Genomic DNA, 9854 nt, shown 5'->3' with positions numbered 1-9854 from the left:
AAAAAAAAAAAAAAGAACCAGTCCAATATCTATCCATATTTGGTTCCTGTTCAACATTTGCTCAGAAATCTTTTATGTAAGAGCCGGAATATTTAGTTGTAACCTGTTATTTTCCAATTTGGGCTCCAAAATATGAATGTTTTTCTATACTGCTACTTACTTAGAGCAGCTCTCCTGGGTGCAGCTGCACAGCTGTGAACTAGGTTAAACACACTTCCAATAAAAGCGGTTGGCTTTTGAAGTTTTTACTAATTAGTGAACAGATTACACGTTGTCACTGTTAGCAATTACTCTGCCAAGAAAGTCGGGCACATAACCTCACACTGGGAACCACAACATGTCCTTTTTTTAACCCTTTTTTGAACAGATTAAATGAACATTAGTGCGCTTTAGAGGTGCTGGTAGGTGGATTCTGTTACATCTGGACAAGCCAGGCTACCTCTGTTTTTATGAGTCTTCATGCTAAGCTAAGCTAGGCTAAGCTCCTACACACTTTCCATTACAAATACTTGAGTGAACTGACTGGTCCTGCTGTCAGTTTTACATTTTGGTCAACAGCACCATTTAAAGTCACTTTGAAAGCTTGAAAGCTATTTTCTAATCCTTTTTTTTTAAATGCAAATTGAAATATCAAGTCATGTATAATCAATATCAGTCAACTTCTCTCCATGCCTGACTGATGGCGGCATCCTGAGTACGTGCCATAAACAACAAATCCAGTATTCAGTGTTCCTCCTGCAGGCTACGTACTGTATCATCCAGCTGCTGTGACAGTCATCCCCACAATGAGCTGACATCCACCTCCCTTCTGAACCACTAATTGGCTATTAGGTCTAACTGGGTTTGAAGGGCCGCAGACACTTCCCCTCTCACGTCACGTCCGACCTCTGATAGGTCGGCTCACCTCCACGCCGTCTCGCTGCTCTGGCAAGTGGCCCACATAAAGGAAGGGGGGTCACTCACGCTGGTCATTATTTAGAAGTTATTCGAGGAGAAGCGGGGAAAACCTGTCAAACCTCTGGTGTGTTTGTTTTTTTCCCTCACAGAAAATTATAAATCGATTAATTATTTAAGTAGTTTGTGAAGAGAAAAAACTCTCTAATGGGAAGATCTGCTTTTCTCTGTTTGAAGTCATTGCAAAAAGAATATCTTTGGGTTTTGGACAAAACAAGCGCGTTAAAGCATAATTTGGGTTTTCTGCACAATATTCTGACCTTTTAAAGACTAAACAACAATAAATTATTGCATTTACATATTTTCTGGTGATGTAATAATAATTCGGGCTATGAATCGTAAGAAAAATGACACTAAAAACACTAATTATTATTACATGAAACATTATTACTACACCTCCAGCATCTTCAAGTGTGACTATTACGAGCTATTACAATAAATCCTTCATTATAAAGGGTTATTAAATGATTATTATTGCATTTCCGGTCTATTGGTTCAATATAATGCTACAGGCATTTATAACAGTACTGTGGACGGTGGGACTGTCAGATCACATTTATTTCGCTTTAAACAAACAGGTTTTCACTCAGCGCTTCACAGAAAACAAAGGTTACAAATATAGATCAAAACAAGAGAAAATCAAACACAGGATAGATGATGATGGAGATGCAGTACACAAGTTTTTCATGGTTGGATTCACTGAAAGCTCACATCTGAAATGCAGGACCCGCTGCACACGAGCACATAGTTCAGGATGAACAAAAGGTAAACTCACAGGTCAGAACATCAGAAGGCTCTTTCATGTCTGTCAGACCTCAGAAAGAGAGTTTGGTCCACATGGAGGGACATTACTGAAGCCTGGCTGTCACTGCTTCTTAGTACGAGCGGCCATATTAATCTGGGGCTCTTTCTGCTCAACATAAAGCTAGCGTTAGTTCTGCTACTATTTCTGTTTCTCTCCACGGACTCCAAAAACCATTGCAGCCAGGTTTAATTACAGGCTTATTATCTGAGTGGTCCTTTGAGGTGGAAAGTAGCGAGCCAGGGACAAAAAGATGTACCAGCTAATGAGCAGAATTATTATTCATATAATATATAGTTAACCCATACATTGTTTGATAATTGAAACGTACTATGAGCCACTTTTAAAGATGTCTCCATCTAATACTTTGGTAGAACCACTGCTCTCATGGCCTTTTTCTAAAACAATATTTAAAATCAGCAAGTAAAAGTGGTGTAATATCTCCATTTGACTCAGCACATTTGATTTAAAACATGCCCTGCACAGTAAATACAGCTGATCAACTTTCTGTCAATGACTGGAACAGAGCAAGTCTACGTTAAGCTTGATTTCTGCAGAGCTGATTTAATCTCTAATGTCATTTAAAAGGCTTTGCATAATCAATATTCAACATGTAATCATGCGGGGTGGGGTAGGTGGGGCTGAAACTGCCTCCAAACCAAATTCTCATTATGCACCAATTTTATACTTCAAAAGCTTTCCCCTACAGATGGTCAATAATTCATCATTAACGGCGAGCAGTGACACAGCATGTCCGAATTTCACACACTTATCAAATTTATATAATGCACATAAATTTAAAAAAGTGCCGACTCACTGCACAATAGAGAGAGTAAAAGTTGGCTCGAAAGGTCAGAGGGCTGCAGCTGGTTTGGTATGCGCACTGAGGTGATGCTGAGAGAATATTTTGCAGCAGTATACCTGTAGAGGAGGATGAACAGTCCACAGAACATCTTACCCTGCCCCCCTGGCAATTTGAGACGTCAATATACCCTGTGCATCAGCACGTGCACACGCTGTATGTTCTTCTACCACATTATATGTTCCTGTATGTCTGTTGAGACACATTTCTACACAACAGATAGACTTGGCTGCCTACACGTGGACTGATAATTAGGCTAAGAACATACATCTATTTCTTTAATCTGACTGACTCCCTCAGTCCTCTCTTTGCTGCAGTGTGCCAGCCACTGTTATGTACAGTGTGCTGGGGAGGCAGCGCCACAGCGGGGGAGGCAGGCAGGATAAACAAACTGGTGTAAAAAAGCTCTGGACAGCCTGGAGGCAGCAGCAGAGGGGAGGCTGAGGACTAAACTGAACTCCGTCTTAAGCAACATCTCCCACCTCCTCTGTGGTGGGCCGAGAGCTAAAGACCATCGCCAGCCTCTGCTTGCCGTAACCATTGTTTTCTTACGTAATAACAGCACACTCTCTCACGCTGTTCCTGTCCAGGAGGCCCCATGCAGCCTCAGCAAAGAGCCAAACTTTCTGCTCTACTGGCCCGTCCTAAGCCCTGCACCCTTTTGTCAACTGTCTCCGTTCCCTCATTCTAAGGTAACAAAAACACAACCATTGTTTTCAGGTGATTATACACTAATAAAAAGACATACCTATGAATATCATATTCTATTTCTGCCAACAGACCCTCCTAAAGGTTACACACTGGACCTTTAAGCGTGGTACTATTTCCTGGCCTGGCTCAGTCGCTGAAGTGTCTGTCCTGGCCTGGATAGCCCATTTTTTTGTTTTGTCTTTTACTATTTTTTTTTTTGGGACATTTTTGTGGACTACATTAAAATTTTAACAGATGGAGAATAATTAGCTAATCATTAGACACACACTTTGAAAAACACCGTATGTGAAATGGATATTTGTGTGTACTTTTTGATACCGGTAGACTCACATTTTGGAAACACTGGAAAAGTTTGGAGCCCAGACAGTAGTCCTATCCGACAAGCAGCGGTTGCAAACCTTAAGGGGGGAATCTAATAGCTACTTTGACCTGTTATCCAGCAGCATATGCTAACAGGGATGTCCATTATCTTACATTTGTCTGCTATAAATAATTACCGGTAAATGTTTGCCCAGGGATGCTCTCACATTAGCTAAACATTGCTTGCTCTTTTTTTAACTGCATGGACACATTGTAGACAGGGACATCACATAAACACCTATGATTTGTTTGAGGTTTTTCCCCCCTAAGGTCTGTACTGAAAGGACTTCGGGTTGGGAGCTCAGTGAACATTTAGGTTACTGTAGTTGTTGTAGTTTAACTGCACAGGTTTCACAGGGGACATGCTCATTAGGAGCCTAATTAGCTGCACCTGTAGCACCTCCATCAGGACCGGACCCTGCGTTTGAGTCTCTCCTCACCGAAGCAATGGCACTTAATTATAGTGTTGTATTTCAAGTCCATATGTAAAGCAAGAAGAAGTCTCCCACCTCAACTTTAATGTCTGAATGGAAGTGGAAGTGGACGCTGGACTACAAGCTAACTAGCTCAGTTCAGCAGAAGGGCCGACTCATGGAGCAAATATCTACAGCGCCATTTTAATTTGACAGTAAGACGGTTTATTTAAACTACCCCACTGTCTCACACACAGCTGTAAACACCGCTACCTGTCGACGGTCCGGACCAGTCCTCTGAGGATGGGTTCTGGAGGACATTACCGTGTCCAGGCCCTCTGAGTTTGGATGTCAGGCTGCCCAAGTTCCTCTCTTCAACCTGGAAGTTGGGGTTTCCTGTCTCCTGCTGTCTGTATATTTGGACCATGTCTCTCCTCCTCGGGGACACCAGGGACCAGTGCTTCGCTTCAACAAGCTAAGTGAAGTCATTAATGAATCGCTGCTTTTGCTAACGTTAATTGCTGTCAGCGGATGTGTTGGCTGTGTTTGTTTGCGTTTGTGTGTGCTGTTAGGAGGCAGCTGACACCGCTGGCTGTGCACTGCCTTCCAGATCTGCTTTTTGTCAATATATTCTAGCTGTTCATTTGTTTGGATGCTGCTTTTGCCATTTGTGCATGTTTGCATTGGTATTAATTATGAATGAGCCTACTTTGTTGTGGCTAAGCTCCTTGTCCATTGGTGGTTGTTTGGCAGGTGCATTATGATGCTTTCATGGTGTTTGTTTACACAGTGGAAATACTCATATATGAGTTTTATGGACATAATTGACTTTGCATATTTCCCCCTAGGTTATCATCATTCTTTAGAGGGGTCGGTCCAGTGAAGCTGGTGCAGAGGCTGGTATTGTACTGTATATTGGCTTTTAGGATGTAAACACGATGGCTGTCTTGCACACAGACCGTCCTTATAATTATTTCCATGTAATACTGGGCTCGTGGAAATCCCAAACAGTTCATATTCAGCTTAATATATCAGAAAAATCCCAACTCAAAGCTATGTGACACCTTGCTTTACTGTTCTGCATATCATAATTACATCTAAAATACTGAGCTGCTGTTGGTTTCCCACTGCTGCCACATTAAATCCCACTGATTGCCATGTTCTGTCATCCGCTTATCATGTTATACTTCAAACCATGAATATTGGTGATTTTTTTTTTAATTTTAAATGATGAATTATCTGCTGCATAGCTGATGTGTCTCAGGTTGCCGCATATCAGCATGTCAGGTGGATTGCTGGGTTTAGATGAGTCCGTCTTGATAATCTGTTCCTAGCATTGTGCACATGCTTCGTTGGGGAATGGTCACAGCTAGATAGATTTCACATAATAGCCGTCTTCAGGCTCTGTATGTAATATGATTTTAAGCGGAAAGTTTATTTGTCACTGCCTAGTCTATGTTGGCGGGGAGCAATGAGAGAGATGAACTCTGGACATATTCTATATTCATATAAATAAATCTGTGCCGTGTGAGGTCACTGAGTAAAATGAGTGAGCCAGAGTCATGAATTAAGCAGAAAATGGAATATATATATATACATATATATATAAAAAGAACTAATTTCTTTACTGTTGGACAGGATATTCAAAAGCAGCTTTCATATTTTATTGCTTGCAATGTAAATGCAAAAAGTTTTTATTTGTCTGTACGTGGGTAATTGCATTGTGCGTCTTTCAACCTCTGCACATACTGTGAAGGTAATGGGCAGTCCGAAGTCAGAAAGAATATATTTATATATAATGAAAATAACGTACCTATTTTATTGATCAAGGCACAGTTAATCATTTACACGTTAATGTTTTTGACATTGTTGTTGTTCCCGAGTACATTGCGCGCAGCCTGTGGATTGTTTCTTGAGATGTATGTTGTGACTGATGACATGTTGCATATATCTATAGTAATTAACTCATAGCACGCTGCATTGTCAAGGGAGACGATGGGCTGTTTATGAGCCAGGGCGTATTTGTTATGTGCTTTCATGGCAGTTTGCATTTAATGCATTTAAGTGAAACTATCTATCATATGGAACAATTGTCTTATTTTTATTGATAAAGCTTCTATTGCTGATACATATTGCTATTGTTTTATTGCTTAGGCTCGTTATATATGCTATTGTATGTATAATCTCCTGTTGGTTTGCACTGACTAATATATTTTAATCCTTTATTTTTTCATGCAGACATGAATACATATTTTCCTGCTTGTGAGAAGAAATTGTAGAGGGAGTATATTGCATTGCCTCTCCGCTCGTTCCTTCTTTAGTCTATGCTTTGTTGCCGTTTCCTTTCATGTTAACTGCTTCAGTGGCCCAGGAGAAATCGGCAAAGGTGTATCTAATGAACAGACCATTGTGGCAGATTTTGTCTGAGAGAAGCACAGCACATAGTATATGCACAAGCACCAGCAACACAGAGGCTGAGAGAATAGCTGTGATTGCATGGTTAGGTTTCCAAATGTCCCAAAAAGCTCTTCAGTCTTCTCACATCCCTCTAACACCAGAGTCATGTGTAGCTGCAGGTACTAATGTTGGAATCAGATGCTCTTCTACTCACATGCCATGTGACCTCTCATACAGCAGGGGGAAGTGGAAGGCTGATGACAGCATCCAGACTACATCTCACCCATTTCCCCTCCGCTCTCTCTGGAGAACAGCCAATCAGCTCCCTGATATTAGTATTCCTGTATCCTGCCTTGTGTTATTTTCACCAGCTGCCCACCAAATATCTGAGTCGACGTGTGCATTTAAATGGTGTCCACTTGAGTTATCTTGAGCCATTAGCATCTAGACGCCCGCTTTCACACAACATTAAGTCAAATTCAGAAAATATCACATTCACAGCATGATCATCAGAATTAGTTATGTCTGATTTTCTGATGTGAGGTTCTGAAATATTCTAGCCAAGTTTAACTTGGCCTGTAATAATACTACTACAGAGTTATTCAAACCTAAACTCTACAGCATTAGATGAAGTAGAATGACAGACCGAGAGAGAGAGGAAGGATGAAATGCACACTGTATGTCCCCAAGCAGAACAAAATGACGTCCCTACATAACTACTGTTCCTTTATCTCTACATCAGAAAGGCTTGAGGTACCTCAAAGTCTGTCAAATGGATGAGAACAAAAGTATTTTACATGAACAGCTTTGTCACTCAAATCTGTAAAATTAATTAGAGATTTTGCAGACCTGCTGGAATTCATTTAGTGATGGTAAATGTTCGGTAACAGCAAATAAAAACATTAGCAAGTTCTGTGCATAACACACTGTTTTATTTTTTGGACTACTCAGAGGGATAAAGCTAAGAGGGAGGTGGTTATTGTTTCTTCTTGAGAGCCCCACATTGTTGTGCCATGATCATTACCAATAACAGGTGAAACTCCAGTGACTTCTTTCAGCAGTCCTCTTACTGAGCACTCTCAAAATTAGAAGAAAAACTGGAAGTTAAAATCGCATTATATTAGCTTTTGCAGCAATGAACATCCTGCAGCTCTTAGCATAATGAGGAAAACATTATTATTAAACATGGCTGCAACTGTTTGTGGAGCTGCAGTGTTTCTCACTCCACATTAATACATGATGCATCTGTAATCACACAAAATAACAGTGATTAGATATTGTCCAGACAAATTATGCTAATGCAACTGGTACTTAATTGAAAAAGTTGAAAAATGAACCAAAATATTTAAGTTTATATTACAAATTCCTGCTTAATGTCTGCTGATAAGATGACAAACAAGGCTGCACACTAATACCACATTAGGATGTAGAAATTCCTAATATTTTGGGTGAGTTGAGGAGGAAGTGAGAAGTAATAACATTAACAGACAATTTATGTTAGTCATGTCACATTTATCCCTAGTCACTGTAACTCCTTGGTTTGCTCTCAGCCCCTTCTCCATGGCATTATGTTTGTATTCTAATGTACAAAATCTACATAAAAATGTATGGTTTATGCAGTTAAAACTGTTCAAACGCCAAAGATATACAATGAAGAGTAACGTAAAACAAAGAAAATCATCCTATTCTCACTGGAACTAGAGAGTATTTGGCAGTAGTTTCTGCTCCTAAGATATTGTGTTGATTGTATAGTAGGGTTTGATCTTGACCCCGGAGATTGTGTTCCTTCTCATTTTTAAACTAGGACAGTAATTATTTGTATTGCTGATAAAACTGCTGATTATTTTTTAATCAATTAGTTGTTGTTTTTTCTATAAAATGTGCAACACTACAATACCCCTAAATCTTAAAATTAAAATGATGCAAAACACAGCTTGGCAGCTGCAATTTAAGCATTACGTAGTAAGTGTCTAATATCAGCAGAGTGTTTGGTAGAATCTGCTTATGTTATACATTTTGTCCTAGTTTGTAGACACTGGCCTCTTTAATATCAAATCATAAATTCTTACTTGACTGCAGCATAACCTGTCAATCAGCAGTAGCTCATTAGAAAAAAATGGACTTACTGCTGCTGCCAGATAAAAGCCTTCTAAGTTTTCTTTTGCCCGTTTTCATGAATCATCCCCAAATGAAGGATTGCATGTATGTGTTGAGAATACATTATAATCCTCAGGTGTACTAAACTTAAATTTTAAACCATCTGAACAAGCTAAAAATGCATGAAAGCCAAGCTAATTACAACGTTGACACTTTGGAGGTGCAGTCAATACTGTTTTGTTAGGTGAAACAACACTCCAAACAGCCCGTTCAGTTATAGTGCTGAAGACTATAGAAGAGATTACGTATTTACTGTATACAACTGCAGGAAAAGCAAATAGTAACTCTTCTTAAAATGTTCTCATATGCCTCTTTACTGCATCAATAAATCCATTGAAGCGAGGCACACGTTTTTACTCCAGCTTCACTCATTAACAGTCAATGGGATGCAGCTGTTTAAATAGGCTGTATTGACAGAAGTGATGTGACTCAAATTCCTTATCAAATAAATAGAATGGATAAAAGAAAGCAATAAAGTAATGACAGTGATGGGAAATGTCTGAAGCCCCTGAGTCTGCTGTGAGATGATTTGTGAATGTTTGAGCTCTAACTGGGGGAAAGCAGTGCAGTGAACAGGCTCAATCCAGTGTACAGTTTCTAGAAGAATCTTGTTGCACTCTTTTAAACTAGTGACTCTAAAGTGAAAAACATTTGGCATCTGTTGGTTTCTGCAACCCAAGGTGAACTACTGAACACTTAACGAAAGGATTTAATGGTAGGGGGGCCTCTGAAAAAGCATAGGTCCTTCACTCTGTCCTAATATTCGGTTTCAATGCCCAGTGTAAATGTTTTTGCGTGTGCTCCTAATGAAAGCTAAAGTAGTTCCGCCATCTGCCACTTCTCCAACCCCCCACCTCCACTAGTCAGAAATGGAGCACACAGCAGTAAACTGGCTCTTAAATGTCAGAAATGCTCAAGTTAAAATGTACCTGCACCAGCTTCATTTGCTGGGTATTTATAGATTATGTGGAAATGTGTTTGAAGGGCAAAACATGTTATCTGTTATGTTTTAAGGTTCAGTGTTCTGACCTTTTCGATTTTTAAGAGTTTGATCCATGAAGTCATGGCCCCCTAATGGCTACTGGGTAGGGATGTCCGATAATATCGGCCGATATTCACTAAAAAATGTAATATCGGGAATTATCGGTATCGGGTTTTTATAACCGATGTTTGTTCTGTAGGCTTCAGCACAAAATAA

The sequence above is a fragment of the Morone saxatilis genome, unplaced genomic scaffold, assembly GCF_004916995.1.
Source record: "Morone saxatilis isolate NCDOM2014 unplaced genomic scaffold, NCSU_SB_2.0 Contig22, whole genome shotgun sequence".
Classification (NCBI taxonomy): domain Eukaryota; kingdom Metazoa; phylum Chordata; class Actinopteri; family Moronidae; genus Morone; species Morone saxatilis.
This window is presented reverse-complemented; position numbering follows the sequence as displayed.